The 19,555-nt window shown below is 59.2% G+C and overlaps 1 long non-coding RNA gene across 1 annotated transcript in view; it reads right to left on the bottom strand.

Moving 5' to 3' along the window:
* Positions 1–15,130: 15,130 nt before the first annotated feature.
* Positions 15,131–19,555, bottom strand: part of LOC141184084 (uncharacterized) — an 80,410-nt gene continuing 75,985 nt past the window's right edge. The window contains exon 4 of the long non-coding RNA XR_012258873.1: positions 15,131–16,333. This is a non-coding gene — a long non-coding RNA (uncharacterized lncRNA). The remainder of the gene's footprint in view (positions 16,334–19,555) is intronic.

Below are 19,555 nucleotides of genomic sequence, written 5' to 3'. Positions count from 1 at the left end.
GGCCTGCCTTCGCCTTGGCTCCAGCCTGCTCTCGCTCTGGCTCAGGCCTGCTCTCGCTCTGTCTGGCCTGCCCTAGCTCTGGCTCCGTCCGGACTGCTCTCGCTCTGGCCTGCTCTCGCTCTGGCTCTGGACTGCCCTCGCCTTGGCTCTGGCCTGCTCTCGCTCTGGCCTGCTCTCTCTCTGGCCTACTCTCGCTCTGGCCTGCTCTCGCTGTGGCTCTGGCCTCACTCACCCTGTCTCCGGCCTGCTCTCGTTCTGGTTTCGGCCTGCCCTTGCCTTGGCTCTGGCCTACTCTCGCTCTGGCCTGCCCTCATCCTGGCTCCAGCCTGCTCTCGCTCTGGCCTGCTCTCGCCTTGGCTCTGGCCTGCTCTCTCTCTGGCTCTGGCCTGCCCTCGCCCTGGCTCAGGCCTACTCTCGCTCTGGCCTGCTCTCGCTCTGGCCTCGCCCTGTCTCCAGCCTGCTCTCGCCCTGGTTCCGGCCTGCACTTGCCTTGGCTCTGGCCTTCTATCGCTCTGGCTCTGGCCTGCCCTTGCCTTGGCTCTGGCCTGCTCTCGCTCTGGCTCCGGAATGCCCTCGCACTGACTCCGGCCTGCCCTTGCTCTGGCTCCGGACTGCCCTCGCATTGGCTCCGGCCTCCTCTCGCCCTGGCTCCGACCTGCTCTCGCTCTGGCCCGCCTTGGCTTCTCCGGCCTGCTCTTCCTCTGGCTCTGGCCTGCCCTCCTCATGACTCTAGCCTGATCTCCCTCTTGTTCTGCCCTGCCTTCCCCATGGCTCCAGCCGGCTTTCGCTCTGGCTCAGGCCTGCTCTCGCTCTGGCCTGCCCTAGCTCTGGCTCCAGACTGCTCTCGCTCTGGCATACTCTCGCTCTGGTTCTGACCTGCTTTGGCTCTGGCCTCGCCCTCTCTCCGGCCTGCTCTTGCCCTGGTTCCGGCCTGCCCTTGCCTTGGCTCCGGCCTTCTCTCGCTCTGGCCTGACCTTGCCTTGGCTCTGGCCTACTCAACCTCTGGCCTGCCCACGCCCTGGCTCCGGCCTGCTCTCGCTCTGTCTCTGACCTGCTCTCGCTCTGGCGTGCCCTAGCCCTAACTCCGGCCTGCTCTGGATCCGGCTCTGGCACACTGTCCTCAGGGCCTTGGCTCCATCTCGCTCTGGCTCTGGCCTGCCCTCTCCTTGGCTCCGGGAGCCTGCTCTCGCCTTGGCTCCGGCCTACCTTCGCTCTGGCCTGCTCTCGCCTTGGCTCTGGCCTGCTCTCTTCCTGGCTCCGGCCTGCCCTTGCTCAGGCTCCGGTCAGCCCTCGCCTTGACTCCGGCCTGCTCTCGCCCTGGCTCCGGCCTGCTGTTGCTCTGGCCTGCCCTCGCCCTGGCTCTGGCCTGCCCTTGACTCCAGCCTGCTCTCGCTCTTCTTCAGGCCTGCCTTCGCCTTGGCTCTGGCCTGCTCTCGCTCTGGCGCTATGGCCTGCCCTCCTTGGTTCTGGCCTGCTCTCGCTCTGGCCTGCCCTCGCCCTGTCTCCGGCGTGCTCTCTCTCTGGCCTGCCCTCGCCATGGCTCCGGCCTACTCTCGCTCTGTGGCCTGCTCTCGCTCTGGCCTCACCCTGTCTCCGGCCTGCTCTCGTCCTGGTTCCGGACTGCCCTTGCCTTGGCTCTGGCCTACTCTCGCTCTGGCCTGCCCTCGCCCTGGCTCCGGCCTGCTCTCGCTCTTGCCTCCTCTCGCTCTGGCGTTCCCTTGCCCTGGCTCCGGCCTGCTCTGGATCTGGCTCTGACCTGCCCTCGCCTTGGCTCCGGCCTGCTCTCACCCTGGCTACGGCCTGCTCTCGCTCTGGCCTGTCCTCACCCTGGCTCTGGCCTGCTCTTGCTCTGACCTGCCCTCGCCCTGGCTCCGGCCTGCTCTTGCTCTGGCATGCTCTTGCTCTGGCCTGCCCTCGTCATGGCTCCGGCCTACTCTCGCTCTGTGGCCTGCTCTCGCTCTGGCCTCACCCTGTCTCCGGCCTGCTCTCGTCCTGGTTCCGGACTGCCCTTGCCTTGGCTCTGGCCTACTCTCGCTCTGGCCTGCCCTCGCCCTGGCTCCGGCCTACTCTCGCTCTGGCCTCCTCTCGCTCTGGCGTTCCCTCGCCCTGGCTCCGGCCTGCTCTGGATCTGGCTCTGACCTGCCCTCGCCTTGGCTCCGGCCTGCTCTCACCCTGGCTCCGGCCTGCTCTCGCTCTGGCCTGTCCTCACCCTGGCTCCGGCCGGCCCTTGCTCTGGCCTGCCCTTGCTCTGGCTCTGGCTAGACCTCGCCTTGGCTCCGGCCTGCTCTCGCCCTGGCTCTGGCCTGCTCTTGCTCTGACCTGCCCTCGCCCTGGCTCCGGCCTGCTCTTGCTCTGGCATGCTCTTGCTCTGGCCTGCCCTCGTCTTGACTCCATCCAGCCTGCTCTCGCTCTTGTTATGGCCTGCCTTCGCCTTAGCTCCGGCCTGCTACCGCTTTGGCGTAGGCCTGCTGTCGCTCTGGCTCTGCCTGGCCTGCCCTTGCCTTGGCTCCGGACTACTCTTGCTCTGGCCTGCCCTCGCCCTGGCTCCGGCCTGCTCTTGCTCTGGCCTCGCCCTGTCTCCGGCCTGCTCTCGCCCTGTCTCCGGCCTGCTCTCGCTCTGGCTCCGGCCTGCCCTCGCCCTGACTCCGGCCTGCCCTTGCTCTGGCTCCGGCCTGCCCTCGCATTGGCTCCGGCCTGCTCTCGCCCTGGCTCTGACCTGCTCTCGCTCTGGCCTGCCTTCGCCCTGGCTCTGGCCTGCTCTCTCTTTGGCTCTGGCCTGCCCTCGCCCTGGCTCAGGCCTACTCTCGCTCTGGCCTGCTCTCGCTCTGGCCTCGCCCTGTCTCCAGCCTGCTCTCGCCCTGGTTCCGGCCTGCACTTGCCTTGGCTCTGGCCTTCTATCGCTCTGGCCTGCCCTTGCCTTGGCTCTGGCCTGCTCTCGCCTTGGCTCCGGCCTGCTCTCGCTCTGGCTCCGGAATGCCCTCGCCCTGACTCCGGCCTGCCCTTGCTCTGGCTCCGGACTGCCCTCGCATTGGCTCCGGCCTCCTCTCGCCCTGGTTCTGACCTGCTCTCGCTCTGGCCTGCCCATGCCTTGGCTTCTCCGGCCTGCTCTTCCACTGGCTCTGGCCTGCCCTCCTCATGACTCTAGCCTGATCTCCCTCTTGCTCTGCCCTGCCTTCCCCATGGCTCCAGCCGGCTTTCGCTCTGGCTCAGGCCTGCTCTCGCTCTGGCCTGCCCAAGCTCTGGTTCCAGACTGCTCTCGCTCTGGTTCTGACCTGCTCTGGCTCTGGCCTCGCCCTGTCTCCGGCCTGCTCTTGCCCTGGTTCCGGCCTGCCCTTGCCTTGGCTCCGGCCTTCTCTCGCTCTGGCCTGACCTTGCCTTGGCTCTGGCCTACTCAAGTTCTGGCCTGCCCACGCCCTGGCTCCGGCCTGCTCTCTCTCTGTCTCTGACCTGCTCTCGCTCTGGCGTGCCCTCGCCCTAACTCCGGCCTGCTCTGGATCTGGCTCTGGCACACTGTCCTCAGGGCCTTGGCTCCATCTCGCTCTGGCTCTGGCCTGCCCTCTCCTTGGCTCCGGGAGCCTGCTCTCGCCTTGGCTCCGGCCTGCTCTCGCTCTGGCTCCGGCCAGCCCTCGCCTTGGCTCCGGCCTGCTCTCGCCTTGGCTCTGGCCTGCTCTCTCCCTGGCTCCGGCCTGCCCTTGCTCTAGCTCCGGTCATCCCTCGCCTTGACTCCGGCCTGCTCTCGCCCTGGCTCCGGCCTGCTGTTGCTCTGGCCTGCCCTCGCCCTGGCTCTGGCCTGCCCTTGACTCCAGCCTGCTCTCGCTCTTCTTCAGGCCTGCCTTCGCCTTGGCTCCGGCCTGCTCTCGCTCTGGCGCTATGGCCTGCCCTCCTTGGTTCTGGCCTGCTCTCGCTCTGGCCTGCCCTCGCCCTGTCTCCGGCCTGCTCTCTCTCTGGCCTGCCCTCGCCATGGCTCCGGCCTACTCTCGCTCTGTGGCCTGCTCTCGCTCTGGCCTCACCCTGTCTCCGGCCTGCTCTCGTCCTGGTTCCGGACTGCCCTTGCCTTGGCTCTGGCCTGCTCTCGCTCTGGCCTCCTCTCGCTCTGGCGTTCCCTCGCCCTGGCTCCGGCCTGCTCTGGATCTGGCTCTGACCTGCCCTCGCCTTGGCTCCGGCCTGCTCTCGCTCTGGCCTGTCCTCGCCCTGGCTATGGCCTGCCCTTGCTCTGGCCTGCCCTTGCTCTGGCTCCGGCTAGACCTCGCCTTGGCTCCGGCCTGCTCTCGCCCTGGCTCTGGTCTGCTCTTGCATGCTCTTGCTCTGGCCTGCCTTCGTCTTGACTCCACATCCAGCCTGCTCTCGCTCTTGTTATGGCCTGCATTCGCCTTGGCTCCGGCCTGCTACCGCTTTGGCGTAGGCCTGCTGTCGCTCTGGCTCTGCCTGGCCTGCCCTTGCCTTGGCTCCGGACTACTCTTGCTCTGGCCTGCCCTCGCCCTGGCTCCGGCCTGCTCTTTCTCTGGCTCTGGCCTGCTCTTGCTCTGGCCTCGCCCTGTCTCCGGCCTGCTCTCGCACTGGCTCTGGCCTGCCCTCGCACTTGCTCCGGCCTGCCCTCGCACTTGCTCCGGCCTGCTCTCTATAGCTCTGGCCTACTCTCTCTCTGGCTCTGGCCCGCTCTCTCTCTGGCTCTGGCCTCGCCCTGTCTCCGGCCTGCCCTCCTCCTGGTTCCGTCTCTGGCCTGCCCTTGCCTTGGCTCTGGCCTACTCTCGCTCTGGCCAGCCCTCGCCCTGGCTCCGGCCTGCTCTCGCTCTGTCTGGCTCTGGCCTGCTCTCTTGCCTTGGCTCCGGCCTGCTCTCGCCACTCTGGCCTGCCCTCGCCTTGGCTCAGTCCTGCTCTGGATCTGGCACCGGCCTGCCCTTGCTCTGGCCCCGGCCTGCTCTCGCCCTGGCTCCGGCCTGCTCTTGCTCTTTTCAGTCTGCTGCTGGGCAGCCAGCAGCAGCAGGTACGGTAAGTACTCCTGCTAAGGGCGGCCGGCCACCGCGACAAATCAGTAAAGCGGTGTTTAAATTTGGCGCCAATAATGCTGATTAGTTGCGGCTGGCAACCGCGACCAATCAGCGAAGTGGTGTTTAAATTTGGCGCCAATATCGCTTATTGGTCACGGCCGGTGTTTGCGACTAATCTGCAGAGCGGTGTTTAAATTTGGCGCCAATACTGCTGATTGGTCGTCTGGCCTACCCTCGCTCTGGCTCCGGCTGCTCTTACTCTGGCCTGCCCGCGCCCTGGCTCCGGCTGCTCTTACTCTGGCCTGTGCTCGTCTTGCTTCGCCTTGGCTCCGGCCTGCCCTCGCTCTGGCTCAAGCCTGCTACATCTGGCTCCGGCCTGCCCTTTCCTTGGCTCCAGATTGCTTGGCTACATCTGGCCTGCTCCCGCTCTGGCCTGCCCTCGCCTTGGGTCCGGCCTGCTCTCGCTCTGTCTCTGGCCTGCCCTCGCCTTGGCTCCGACCAGCTCTCGCTCTGTCTCTGGCCTGCCCTCGCCTTGGCTCCGACCAGCTCTCGCTCTGGCCTGCCCTTGCTTGGCTCCGGCCTGCTCTCGCTCTGGCCTGCCCTGGCTCTGCCTCTGGCCTGCCCTCGCCTTGGCCCCGGCCCTGCTCTCGCCTTGGCGCTGGCCTACTCTCGCTTTAGCTTCGGACTGCCCTCGCCCTGGCTCCGGCTTGCCATCGCTCTGGCTCCGGCCTGCTCTCGATCTGGCCTGCCCTCGCCCTGCTGCCTGCTCTCTCTCTGGCTTCGGCCTGCCCTCGCCCAGGCTCCAGCCTACTCTGGCTCTGGACTGCTCTCTCGCTCTGGCCTCGCCCTGTCTCTGGCCTGCTCTCGCTCTGGCGTGCCTTCGCCATGGCTCCGGCTCTGCTCTTGCTCTGGCCTGCCTCGCCCTAGCTCTGGCCTGCCCTCGCCTTGGCTCCGGCCTGCTCTCGCCCTGGCCTGCCCTCGCCTTGGCTCTGTCCGGCCTGCTCTCGCCCTGGCTCCAGCCTGCTCTCGCTCTGGCTTAGGCCTTCCCTCGCCATAGCTCCGGCCTGCCCTTGCTCTGGCTCCGGCCAGCCCTCGCCTTGGATACGGCCAGCACCTGCTCTGGCTCCGGCCTGCCTTCGCCTTGGCTTCGGACTGCTCTCGCTCAGGCCTGCTCTCGCTCTGGCCTGTCCTTGCCTTGGCTCCGGCCCGCTCTTGCTCTGGCCTACCCTGGCTCTGCCTTCGGCCAACCCTCGCCTTGGCTGCGGCCAGCTCCGCCTCTGGCTCCGGCCTGCCCTCGCCCTGGCTCCAGCCTGCTCTCGCTCTGGCTCCGGCCTGCCCTTGCCCTGGCTCCGGCCTGCCCTAGCTCTGGCTCCGGCCTGCCCTAGCTCTGGCTCCGGCCTGCCCTAGCTCTGGCTCCGGCCTGCTCTCGCCCTGTCTCCGGCCTGCTCTTGCTCTGGCCTGCCCTCGCTCCAGTATTCTCTCGCTCTGGTTTTGGCCTGCCCTCGCCTTGGCTCCGGCCTGCCTTTGCCATGTCTACGGCGTGCTATCGCTCTGGCTCCGGCCTGCCTTTGCCTTGGCTCCGGCCTGCTCTCGCTCAGGCTCTGGCCTGCTCTCGCTGTGGCTCTGGCCTGCCTTCGCCTTGGCCAGAGCGAGATTTGGCGAGCGACAAGGCAAGGGCAGGCCAGAGAAAGAGAGAAAGAAGGCCGGAGCCAAGGTAAGGGCAGCCGGAAGGAACCAGGGCGAGAGCAGGCCAGAGCCAGGGCGAGAGCAGGCCGAGGGCAGGCCAGAGCCAGAGTCAGATCAGGCCGGAGACAAGGCGAGGGCAGGCCAGAGCCAGAGCAGGCCAGAGCCAGAGCGAGAGCAGGCAGGAAGGAGCCAAGCAAGGGCAGGCCAGAGCCAAAGCGAGAGCAGTCCGGAGCCAAGGCGAGGGCAGGCCAGAGCCAGAGCGGGAGCAAGCCGGAGCAAAGGCAGGGGCAGGCCAGAGCGAGAGCAGGCCAGAGGCAGAGCGAGAGCAGGCCGGAGCCAGGGCAAGGGCAGGCCGGAGCCAGAGCGAGAGTTGGCCAGAGCCAAGGCAAGGGCAGGCCAGAGCCAGAGCAAGAGAAGGCCAGAGCCAAGACAAGGGCACGCCGGAACCAGGGCAAGAGCAGGCCAGAGCCAGGACAAGAGCAGGCCAGAGCCAGAGCAAGAGAAGGCCAGAGCCAAGGCAAGAGCACGCCGGAACCAGGGCAAGAGCAGGCCAGAGCCAGGGTAAGAGCAGGCCAGAGCAAGGGCGAGAGCAGGCCGGAGCCAGGGCGAGAGCAGGCCGGAGCCAGGGCGACAGCAGGCCGGAGCCAGGGCGAGGGCAGGCCCGAGCCAGAGTCAGAGCAGGCCGGAGTCAAGGCGAGGGCATGCAAGAGCCAGAGCGAGGGCAAGCCAGAGCCAGAGAGAGCTTGGGCAGGCTAGAGCCAGAGCGATAGCAGGCCGGAGCCAAGGCGAGAACATTCCGGAGCCAGGGCGAGGGCAGGCCAGAGCCAGAGCGAGAGCAGGCCAGAGCCAAAGCGAGGGCACGCCAGAGCGAGAGCAGGCCAGAGCGAGAGCAGGCCAGAACCAGGGCGAGGGCAGGCCAGAGCCAGAGAAGGCCAGATCCAAGGCAAGGGCAGGCCGGAGCCAGGGCGAGAGCAGGCCGGAGCCAAGGCGAGGGCAGGCCAGAGCCAAGGCAAGGGCAGGCCAGAGAGAGAAGAGCAGGTCGGAGCCAGGGCGAGAGAAGGCAAGAGCCAATGCGAGGGCTGGCCGGAGCCAGAGCAAGGGCAGGCCGGAGTCAGGGCAAGGGCAGGCAGGAGCCAGAGTGAGGGCAGGCAGGAGCCAGAGCGAGGACAGGCAGGAGCCAGAGTGAGAGCAGGCTGGAGCCAAGGCGAGAGCAGGCCGGAGCCAAGGTGAGGGAGGGTAGGCCAGAGCCAGGGCGGGCAGGTCAGAGTCAGAGCGAGAGCAGGCCGGAGCTCAGGCAAGGGCAGGCCAGAGCCAGAGAGAGAGCAGGCCGGAGCCAAGGCCTGGGAAGGCCAGAGCCAGAGAGAGAGCAGGCCGGAGCCAGGGCGAGGGCAGGTCAGAGCCAGAGAAGGCCGGAAGCAGGGCGAGAGCAGGCCGGAGCCAATGCGAGAGCAGGCCAGAGTCAATGCGAGAGCTGGCCGGAGCCAGAGCAAGGGATGGCCGTAGCCAGAGCGAGAGCAGGCCAGAGCCAAGGCGAGAGCAGGCCGGAGTCAAGGCGAGGGGAGGCCACAGCCAAGGCAAGGGCAGGCTGGAGCCAGAGATAGAGAAGGCCAGAGCCAAGGCAAGGGCAGGCCAGAGCGACAGTAGGCCGGAGCCAGAGCGAGGGCAGGCCAGAGCCAGAGCGAGAGCAGGCCAGAGCCAAGTTGAGGTCAGGCCAGATATAGAGCAGGCATGAGCCACAGCAAGGGCAGGCCGGAACCAGAGAGAGAGCAGGCCGGAGCCAAGGCGAATGCAGGCCGGAACCAGGGCAAGAACAGGTAGGAGCCAAGGCGAAGGCAGGCGGAGCCACAGAGATAGCAGGCCGGAGCCAAGGCGAGAGCAGGCCGGACGGAGCCAAGGTGAGAGCAGGCCGGACCCAGGGCGAGAGCAGGACAGAGCGAGAGCAGGCCGGAGCCAGGACGAGGGCAGGCCGGAGCCAGTGCGAGAGCAGGCCGGAGCCAAGGAGAGGACAGGACAGAGCCAGAGCAAGAGCAAGCAAGAGACAGGGCGAGAGCAGGCCGGAGCAAAGGCAAGGGCAGGCCAGAGCGAGAGCAGGCTGGAGCCAGGGCGAGAGGAGGCCGGAGGCATGGCGAGGGCAGGCCAGAGGCAGAGCGACGGCAGGCCGGAGCCAGGGCGAGGGCAGGCCAGAGCCAGAGCAGGCCGGAGCCAGGGCGAGGGCAGGCTGGAGCCAGAGTGATAGCACACTGGAGCCAAGGCGAGGGCAGGCCAGAGCCAAAGCGAGGGCAGGCCGGAGCCAGAGCAAGAGCAGGCCGGAGTCAAGTTGAGGGCAGGCCAGATAGAGAGCAGGAACCAGAACGAGAGCAGGCCGGTGCCAAGGCTCTAGGTCGTATCCAGGGCGAGAACAGGCAGGAGCCAAGGCGAGGGCAGGCAGGAGCCAGAGAGATAGCAGGCCAGAGCCAGAGCGAGAGCAGGCCGGAGCCAGGACGAGGGCAGGCCGGAGCCAGTGCGAGAGCAAGCCGGAGACAAGGAGAGAACAGGTCAGAGCCAGAGCAAGCAAGAGCAAGGGCGAGAGCAGGCCGGTACCAGGATGAGGGCAGGCCAGAGCTAGAGCAAGAGCAGGCGGAGCCAGGGCGAGAGCAGGCCAGAGCCAAGGTGAGGGCTAGCTGGAGCAAGAGCAAGGGCAGGCCGGAGCCAGGGCGAGGGCAGGCCGGAGCCAAAGCAAGAGCAGGCCGGAGCCAAGGCGAGAGCAGGCCGGAGCCAAGGAGAGGGCAGGTCAGAGCCAGAGATAGAGCAGGCCAGAGCCAGGGCGAGAGCAGGCCGGAGCCAAGGCGAGGGCAGGCCAGAGCCAGATCCAGAGCAGGCCGGAGCCAGGGCGAGGGCAGGCCAGAGTCAGAGCGGGAGCAGGCCGGAGCCAAGGCGAGGGCACGCCAGAGCCAGAGCGAGAGCAGGACAGAGCCAGAACGAGAGCGGACCGGAACCAGGTCGAGGGCAGGCCAGAGCGAGAGTGGGCCAGAGCCAAAGCAAGGGCAGGCCAGAGCCAGAGCGAGAGAAGGCCGGAGTGAGGGCAAGGGCAGGCCGGAACCAGGGCGAAAACAGGCCGGAGCCAGAGCAGGCCAGAACTAGAGCGAGAGTAGGCCGGAGCCAGGGCGAGGGCAGGCCAGAGCCAAAAAGAGAGCAGGCCGGAGCCAGGGCGAGGGCAGGCCAAAGCCAGAGCGAGAACAGGCCGGAGCCAGGGCGAGAGCAGGCCAGAGCCAGAGCGAGAGCAGGCCGGAGCCAGGGCAAGAGCAGGCCGGAGCCATGGCAAGAGCAGGCCGGAGCCAGGGCAAGAGCAGGCCGGAGCCAGGGCACGAGCAGGCCAGAGCCAAGGCGAGGGAAGGCCAGAGCGAGAGCAGGCCAGAGCCAGAGCGAGAGCAGTCCGGAGCCAAGGCAAGGGCAGGCCAGAGCCAGAGCGAGAGAGAGCAGGCCTGAGCCAGAAGTAGAGCAGGCTGGAGCCAGGGCGAGGGCAGACCAGAGTCAGAGCAAGAGGAGGCCGGAGCCAAGGTGAGTGCAGACCAGAGCCAGAGCGAGAGCAGGCCAGAGCCAGAGCGAGATCGGCCGGAGCCAGGGTGAGGGCATTCCGGAGCCAGGGCAGGCCGGAGCCAGGGCGAAAGCAGGCCGGAGCCAAGGTAAGGGCATGACGGAGCCAGAGCAGGAGCTGGCCGGAGCCAAGGCGAGGGCTGCCCAGAGCCAGAGCAAGGGCAGGCAGGAGCCAGGGCGAGGGCAGGCCGAAGCCAGAGCGAGAGCAGGCCGGAGCCAGAGCAAGAGCAGGCCGGAGTCAAGTTGAGGGCAGGCCAGATAGAGAGCAGGAACCAGAGCGAGAGCAGGCCGGTGCCAAGGCTCTAGGTCGTATCCAGGGCGAGAACAGGCAGGAGCCAAGGCGAGGGCAGGCAGGAGCCAGAGAGATAGCAGGCCAGAGCCAGAGCGAGAGCAGGCCAGAGCCAGAGCGAGAGCAGGCCGGAGCCAGGACGAGGGCAGGCCGGAGCCAGTGCGAGAGCAAGCCGGAGACAAGGAGAGAACAGGTCAGAGCCAGAGCAAGCAAGAGCAAGGGCGAGAGCAGGCCGGTACCAGGATGAGGGCAGGCCAGAGCTAGAGCAAGAGCAGGCGGAGCCAGGGCGACAGCAGGCCAGAGCCAAGGTGCGGGCTAGCTGGAGCAAGAGCAAGGGCATGCCGGAGCCAGGGCGAGGGCAGGCCGGAGCCAAAGCAAGAGCAGGCCGGAGCCAAGGCGAGAGCAGGCCGGAGCCAAGGAGAGGGCAGGTCAGAGCCAGAGATAGAGCAGGCCAGAGCCAGGGCGAGAGCAGGCCGGAGCCAAGGCGAGGGCAGGCCAGAGCCAGATCCAGAGCAGGCCGGAGCCAGGGCGAGGGCAGGCCAGAGTCAGAGCGGGAGCAGGCCGGAGCCAAGGCGAGGGCACACCAGAGCCAGAGCGAGAGCAGGACAGAGCCAGAACGAGAGCGGACCGGAACCAGGTCGAGGGCAGGCCAGAGCGAGAGTGGGCCAGAGCCAAGGCAAGGGCAGGCCAGAGCCAGAGCGAGAGAAGGCCGGAGTGAAGGCAAGGGCAGGCCGGAACCAGGGCGAAAACAGGCCGGAGCCAGAGCAGGCCAGAACTAGAGCGAGAGTAGGCCGTAGCCAGGGCGAGGGCAGGCCAGAGCCAAAAAGAGAGCAGGCCGGAGCCAGGGCGAGGGCAGGCCAAAGCCAGAGCGAGAGCAGGCCGGAGCCAGGGCGAGGGCAGACCAGAGCCAGAGCGAGAGCAGGCCGGAGCCAGGGCAAGAGCAGGCCGGAGCCATGGCAAGAGCAGGCCGGAGCCAGGGCAAGAGCAGGCCGGAGCCAGGGCACGAGCAGGCCGGAGCCAGGGCACGAGCAGGCCAGAGCCAAGGCGAGGGAAGGCCAGAGCGAGAGCAGGCCAGAGCCAGAGCGAGAGCAGTCCGGAGCCAAGGCAAGGGCAGGCCAGAGCCAGAGCGAGAGAGAGCAGGCCTGAGCCAGAACTAGAGCAGGCTGGAGCCAGGGCGAGGGCAGACCAGAGTCCGAGCAAGAGGAGGCCGGAGGCAAGGCGAGTGCAGACCAGAGCGAGAGCAGGCCAGAGCCAGAGCGAGATCAGGCCGGAGCCAGGGTGAGGGCATGCCGGAGCCAGGGCGAGGGCATGCCGGAGCCAGGGCGAGGGCAGGCCGGAGCCAGGGCGAAAGCAGGCCGGAGCCAAGGTGAGGGCATACCGGAGCCAGAGCAGGAGCTGGCCGGAGCCAAGGCGAGGGCTGCCCAGAGCCAGAGCAAGGGCAGGCCGGAGCCAGGGCGAGAGCAGGCCGGAGCCAAGGCGAGAGCAGGCCGGAGCCAAGGCGAGGGCAGACCAGAGTCAGAGCGAGAGCAGGCCGGACGAAGCCAAGGAGAGGGCAGGCAGGAGCCAAGGAGAGGGCAGGCCAGAGGCAGACCAGAGCCAGAGCGAGAGCAGGCCGGAGACAAGGAGAGGGCAGGCCGAAGCCAGAGCGAGAGCAGGCCGGAGCCAGGGCGAGTGCAGGCCGGAACCAGAGTGATGGCAGGCCAGAGACGGCGTGGGGGAAGGCAAGAGTCAGAGGAGGCCGGAGCCAGGGCGAGGGCAGGCCAGAGCCAGAGCAGGCCAGAGCCTGGGCGAGGGCAGGCCAGAGCCAGAGCAGGCCAGAGCCTGGGCGAGGGCAGGCCAGAGCCAGAGCGAGAGCAGGCTGGAGCCAGGGCGAGGGCAGGCCGGAGCTAGAGCGAGGGCAGGCCGAGCCAGAGAGAGAGCAAGCCGGAGCCAGAGCGAGAGCAGGCCGGAGCCAGGGCGAGGGCAGGCCAGAGCCAAAACGAGAGCAGGCCAGATTCAGGGCTAGAGCAGGCCGAAGCCAAGGCAAGGGCAGGCTAGAGCGAGAGCAGGCTGGAGCCAGAGCGAGAGCAGGCCGGAGCCAGGGCGAGGGCAGGCCAGAGCCAAAACGAGAGCAGGCCAAATTCAGGGCGAGAGCAGGCCAGATTCAGGGCGAGAGCAGGCCGAAGCCAAGGCAAGGGCAGGCCAGAGCGAGAGCAGGCCGGAGCCAGAGCTAGAGCAGGCCGGAGCCAAGGCGAGAGTAGGCCGGAGCCAAGGCGAGAGTAGGCCGGAGCCAGTGCGAGAGCAGGCGAGAGTAGGCCGGAGCCAGTGCGAGAGCAGGCCACAGTCAGAGCGAGAGCAGGACAGAGCCAGGGCAAAGGCAGGCCAGAGCCAGGATATTTCAAAGCAAGCAGACCTCTAATATGGGCCATAGAAGTATGTATAGATTTACATTTCTATAACCTTTATGCCCATATTAGAGGTCTGATAAGTCCTAGGGGGTGACAGATTCCCTTTAAAGCTTGTGTCGTGGTTGGCCTCTAGCCCGGTGTCTCATGTGTTGGGTTTGCCCACTCCGGGTCCTCCTGAAGGAGGAAGGAGGATTTCTCTTTTTATTTTGTGCTTTTGGCTTCTTGCCCAGTGATAGGGGCAGATCTCATCCTCTCAGGCCTAGCCCAACCCTAACCCTAACCCCAACCCTAACCCTACCACAACCCTAACCCTAGAGTTTATATTTTACGCCGTTTAGACACCTTTATTCTTCGAGTCAGTGCGATTACAGCGATACCAGAATCATATCAGGTTTTTATGATTGACAGCTGTCACACACTAAAAGACGCATTTTTTTGTAAAATCTAGTTTTGCATCGCAATATTTTGAGAGCTATAATTTTTCCATATTTTGGTCGACAGAGTCATGTGACATCTTGTTTTTTGCGGAATGAGTTGACGTTTTTATTGGTGCCATTTTCAGGCACGTGACATATTTTGATCACTCTCTATTCCGATTTTTGGGAGGCAGAATAAACAAAAACCAACAATTCAGGAATTGTTGTTTTTCTTTTTTATGCTGTTCCGCGTGTGGTAAAATTGATAAGGTAGCTAGCTTTATTCTTCGGGTCAGTACGTTTACAGTGGTACCACATTTATATCGATTTTCTATGTTTTGGCGCTTTTACACAATAAAAGCTATTTTATAGAAAAAATAATTTTTTTGCATTGCTTTACTCTGAGAGCTATAACTTTTTTATTTTTAGGCTGATGGAGCAGTATGGCGGCTTGGTTTTTGCGGGGCTAGATGACGTTTTCAGTGGTATCATTATTATTTATATTCGTCTTTTTGATCGCGTGTTATTCCATTTTTTGTTTGGCGGTATGATGATAAAGCATTGTTTTTTGCTTCATTTTTTATTTATTTTTTTACCATGTTCACTGAAGGGGCTAACTAGTGGGACAATTTTATAGGTCAGGTCATTCCGGACGCGGTGATACCAAATATGTGTACTTTTATTGTTTTTTTTTTCATAATAATATTTATTGATGGGTACATTATATTTTTATTTTTGGTGGTTTATTTATTTATTTTTTTCTTCACTTTCTGACACTTTTTTTACTTTTATTCTTTGTCCCACTATGGGACTTTCACTTTTTTTATTCTGATCGCCTGTATAGCATAGGGATGGAGCACCAGCCCTGTGCTATACAGGCTGTCAGCGCTGCAAATGCAGAAGATACTTTGGTCATGCACTGCGCATGCCAAAATATCTTCCTGCTGTCTGGTGACCCAGATGTTGTCATGACGACATCGGGTCGTCATGGCAACATCCAGGAAGCCGCGGCAGACATCGCTGGACGCCGGCAGGAGAGGTGAGTATCCCGATCACCTCCCCTTGCCCCCGCAATGCTGCGATCGACTCAGCTGCGACAATCGGCTGACACCCGGCGGCGATCGCACCCGCACAGCCTGTGTGCGGGCGCGATCGCAAAGACGTACTAATACGTATCAGGCTCTTAAGTCCCATGGCGCAGATACGTATTAGTACGTCTTGAGCTTTAAAGGGGTTAAACTACAACTCCAATGTCAGCCCCTAATTCAATAGGAACCAAAGATCTGAGAACAGAGAATGATAATAAAATAATTTGTCCACATAAATGGCAAAACTACCCAAAAATGGAGCCCCATAAAGATGTCCCAACTTGACCTCCCCCACCCACCTATCGTCAGCAATTTCTCATTTAGACAAGGGGTTGTCCTGAAAATGTCTTATTACAGAGTGTTCCCGGCAATCCATGATAAATCCGGTGGATACATTATAAGTATACCAAAGCTTAAAAGTAAAGAGCTACTTACCAGACTCGTTCTCTCTCAGCTGTCAGGTTATAGTGACACAAGATGGCAGCAGTGTAGAAATTTATACATTCTATTCCAATTGTGATGTCTATGATGTCATGTGCCTTGTGATGTCATAATAGCTATCACTGTCATTTCAAATTTACAACCGCAAGAAAAAGTTGATTTCATGGTTTAAGAAAAAATATGGTGGGTAATTGCAGCCTGTGATTATTTTACATATTGTTATTAATATTTGTCATGTCCTTCACTGCTGCCTCCTGCACTGCTTTTTATATACTGTTTATTTTAATAATGGACAATTCACAAGCCCTGCATGTAGAATATATAGTTAATGGCCTCTGTTGAATGACTAGATGCCTATTAGAGCAATAAGATATACTCTAGGTCTACAATCTTTTGGCTGAGTCTAAGGGCTCATACTCATCTGCGTTTAAATCACATGAGTGCAATCTGCTAAAAAAAAATTGGATTGCACTCTGATTCCTGTTATTGAATGATTATGTGTTCATCTGTGATTTTTTTTTTCCAGCTCGGATCGAACTGAGAAAAAAAAAATCACAGCATGCTGCAAGTGGCTGCATATATCAGACGAGACTCGCCAATGCAAGTCAATGTGTGCGAGAAAAAAAAAGCACAGCAAACGGACCATGCTTATGCCATCCATATAGCGTCCATATAATACGCATCTATGTAACACCTTTCCGTGACTGTGGCGGCATCTCAGCACACAAATCCTGTATCTCACATCTTTGTCTGGCCTTGTCTTCTGTGTTTTGGCCATCATGCCAACAAGACAAGGGTGATTGGGGCAAGAGACATGCTGGTGAGGGGGTTGTTGGCTGCCGTGATGCTGGTAATGGAGGTGGCTGCCAAGATGCTGGCACTGAAGGTGGCTGCCGTGATGGTGCCACTGTAGTTGGTGGTGGTTGCTGTGATGCTGTGACTGGAGGTGGTGGTGATGGCTGCTGTGATGCTGGTACTGGTGATTGCCGTGATGCTGGCACTGGAGGTGGCGGCTGCTGTGATGGTGGGTCTGCTGAGTGCCCTTCTTGGGGGGTCTAATGACCGGGTTTGGTTGTCCTCAGAAAGTTGCCACCTTTCAAGGAATTAAAAGATGGCCATCGGTGAATTTGGTGGCGCAGCGGCAGACAAAACAATTTGGAGGGCAGCCCTGGTCTGCAGCCTCAATAAAAAGGGAACGTGCCTGAAATAACGGGCCAGGCTTAGACAAAAACTCTCATCATCATCACTCACAGGTATTCCCATGTCACGTACGCCAGTGATGGTGGGGCGGTAGCGATGCTGGCTTATTGGTGCATGAGGGGAGGTGTCGAGGGGCTGTGGTGTACTGGTGCTCTCCGCAGGCTCTTCTTCTTTCTGGCCCCCAGCTCCGGCCTCCATTTCAGATTCCTCTCTGGCTTCCAGCACCTCCGAGCTACAGGTATTTCCCTTTTTGGTCCAGTCAGATCTGTAAGGTCAGGGATGACAGAGAAAAAAGCATTTTTAATATGCAAAATAATAATCAAACCATTACAACAAATAAAACTGAAAAAGATAGCCACTTACGGGTGAAAATTTAGGACTAGGGTCAAAAACTGGAGCCGGTCATAATATAGTTACAGTGCAGACCAAAAGTTTGGACAAACCTTCTCATTTAAAGATTTTTCTGTATTTTCATGATTTTGAAAATTGTACATTCACACTGAATTATATACTTAACAAAAAAGTGTGAAACAACTGAAAATATGTCTTATATTCTAGGTTCTTCAAAGTTGCCACCTTTTGCTTTGATGACTGCTTTGCACACTCTTGGTATTCTCTTGATGAGCTTCAAGAGGTAGTCACCGGAAATGGTTTTCACTTCACAGGTGTGCACTGTCAGGTTTAATAAATTGGATTTCTTGCCTTATAAATGGGGTTGGGACCATCAGTTGTGTTGTGCAGAAGTCAGGTGGATACACAGCTGATAGTCCTACTCAATAGACTGTTAGAATTTGTATTATGGCAAGAAAAAAGCATCTAAGTAAAGAAAAACGAGTGGCCATCATTACTTTAAGAAATGAAGGTCAGTCAGTCCGAAAAATTGGGAAAACTTTGAAAGTGTCCCCAAGTGCAGGTGCAAAAACCATCAAGCGCTACAAAGAAACTGGCTCACATGAGGACCACCCCAGGAAAGGAAGACCAAGAGTCACCTCTACTTCTGAGGATAAGTTTATCCGAGTCACCAGCCTGAGAAATCGCAGGTTACCAGCAGCTCAGATTAGAGACCAGGTCACTGCCACACAGAGTTCTAACAGCAGACACATCTCTACAACAACTGTTAAGAGGAGACTTTGTGCAGCAGGCCTTCAGGGTAAAATAGCTGCTAGGAAACCACTGCTAAGGAGAGGCAACAAGCAAAAGAGACTTGTTTGGGCTAAAGAACACAAGGAATGGACATTAGACCAGTGGAAATCTGTGTTTTGGTCTCATGAGTCCAAATTTGAGATCTTTGGTTCCAACCACCGTGTCTTTCTGCGACGCAGAAAAGGTGAACGGATGGACTCTACATGCCTGGTTCCCACCGTGAAGCATGGAGGAGGAGGTGTGATGGTATGGGGGTGCTTTGCTGGTGACACTGTTGGGGATTTATTCAAAATTGAAGGCATACTGAACCAGTATGGCTACCACAGCATCTTGCAACGGCATGCTATTCCATCCGGTTTGTGTTTAGTTGGACTATCATTTATTTTTCAACAGGACAATGACCCCAAACACACCTCCAGGCTGTGTAAGGGCTATTTGACCAAGAAGGAGAGTGATGGGGTGCTACGCCAGATGACCTGGCCTCCACAGTCACCAGACCTGAACCCAATCGAGATGGTTTGGGGTGAGCTGGACCGCAGAGTGAAGGCAAAAGGGCCAACAAGTGCTAAGCATCTCTGGGAACTCCTTCAAGATTGTTGGAAGACCATTTCCAGTGACTACCTCTTGAAGCTCATCAAGAGAATGCCAAGATTGTGTAAAGCAGTCATCAAAGCAAAAGGTGGCTACTTTGAAGAACCTAGAACATATTTTCAGTTCTTTCACACTTTTTTGTTAAGTATATAATTCCACATGTGTTAATTCATAGTTTTGATGCCTTCAGTGTGAATGTACAATTTTCATAGTCATGAAAATACAGAAAAACCTTTAACACTAGAACTACTGATGGAGTCATTTTGACTCCTTTCGTTTTTTATTTCTCTTCTGTGACTACATTTTTCAGAATTCCGGCTTGAAACTCGGTGACTTTTCCTCAAATATGATGTGAAAAAAGATTTTGTGAGAATAAATAATTTTGGTGAAAAATTTGCGCGTTTTTTTCAAAATTTACCAAGAACTACTGAAGGGAGTCATTTTGACTCCCTACTATATTTTGAGGTCTTTTTGTCACTAAATGTTGCTATAAAGTTTTGTGCATAATTTTTTCACTCTGTCTTATTTACCCTGATGTTCATATAGATGTAGTTCAATTTACATGTCAACTTTTCACATTTTCCTTGTGTTTTACCTGCTTGTATTACTGTGTAATGCTGAACAAAATAGCTTGTTTACTATAGGCTCTTATCTTATGCTAATGAAGGGTGGTGTTTTTCTAAGGTCCTAGCAGGAGACAGTATTCTGGATAGTAACTTTACTTTCAGTTCAGCTGAAGAGACAAAGAGAACAGACGCAGACATACGAGCTCTGAAGACTCATACAGGTATGAATTGTTATGAAATAGTTTAGCTGTCTGTCAACTGATTCAGCCCACCTACTTTTGAAGGTGGCAGAACAGTTATTATTTCTTTTAGTTTTCATTTCATTTCTATTTTTCAGCAGGGAACTATATAGAATTATGGAATTTGTGAGGAATATGGAGAGAAGACGTTTGATAAAGCCTCAGGATATTCTGGCTACTTTGCAATCCATACCGGAGGATGAATCGGAATCCGAATTGCAGGAACATTTATTTGATTCTGACAGTGATGAAGATTTCATTCCTCAGAACATATCAAGTGAATCTGAAGACTCAGAAGGAACAAATCCAGAAGGTAAGTAGTTATGTGTATTTATTTGTTCTTCCACACACTGAGTTAGGGCCTGTGCACACTAGCAGAATTCTGGCTGAATAGCCATCTGGATATTCTTGCCGCAATACAGGCCGTACCTGCCCGCTCATGCCTGAAGCTCCGCTCCGAACCCCGGGCTGGAGCCGCTGTCAGGGACAGAGCAGCGCTTGCTTACGCGCGAGCACGGCTCCGTCCCAGACAGCGGCTCCAGCCCGGGGTTCGGAGCGGAGCTTCAGGTATGAAACTCCGCTCTGTACCTGAGCGGGCAGGTACGGGCCGGATTGTGGTGAGAATATCCGGTCGGATATTCCGCCGCTAATCCAGCCAGTGTGCACGGACCCTTACAAAACAAAAATTCTAAATATTCATCAACTTTTTTACAGATATTCCAAGCACATCAACTGGGGATCGGGCTCATGCAATTATGTTGCCTCGTGACCATCCTCCTGGTCGTGGACAGAAAAAATCAGCAAAACGTCCCAGAAATGAAAGAACAACAGATAACGATGGCGGCGAAGGTAATGCAACAACAAACACCAGAGAAGACGAATCTGAAGGAATACTAGTTTCAGCGGATGGTATTCAATGGAAACCTGTTGAAATTGGAGAACACTTGC

Source organism: Phyllobates terribilis, unplaced genomic scaffold (assembly GCF_046119375.1).
Source record: "Phyllobates terribilis strain yellow unplaced genomic scaffold, ASM4611937v1 Scaffold_40__1_contigs__length_11209783, whole genome shotgun sequence".
NCBI classification, from domain to species: domain Eukaryota; kingdom Metazoa; phylum Chordata; class Amphibia; order Anura; family Dendrobatidae; genus Phyllobates; species Phyllobates terribilis.
This window is presented reverse-complemented; position numbering and strand designations above follow the sequence as displayed.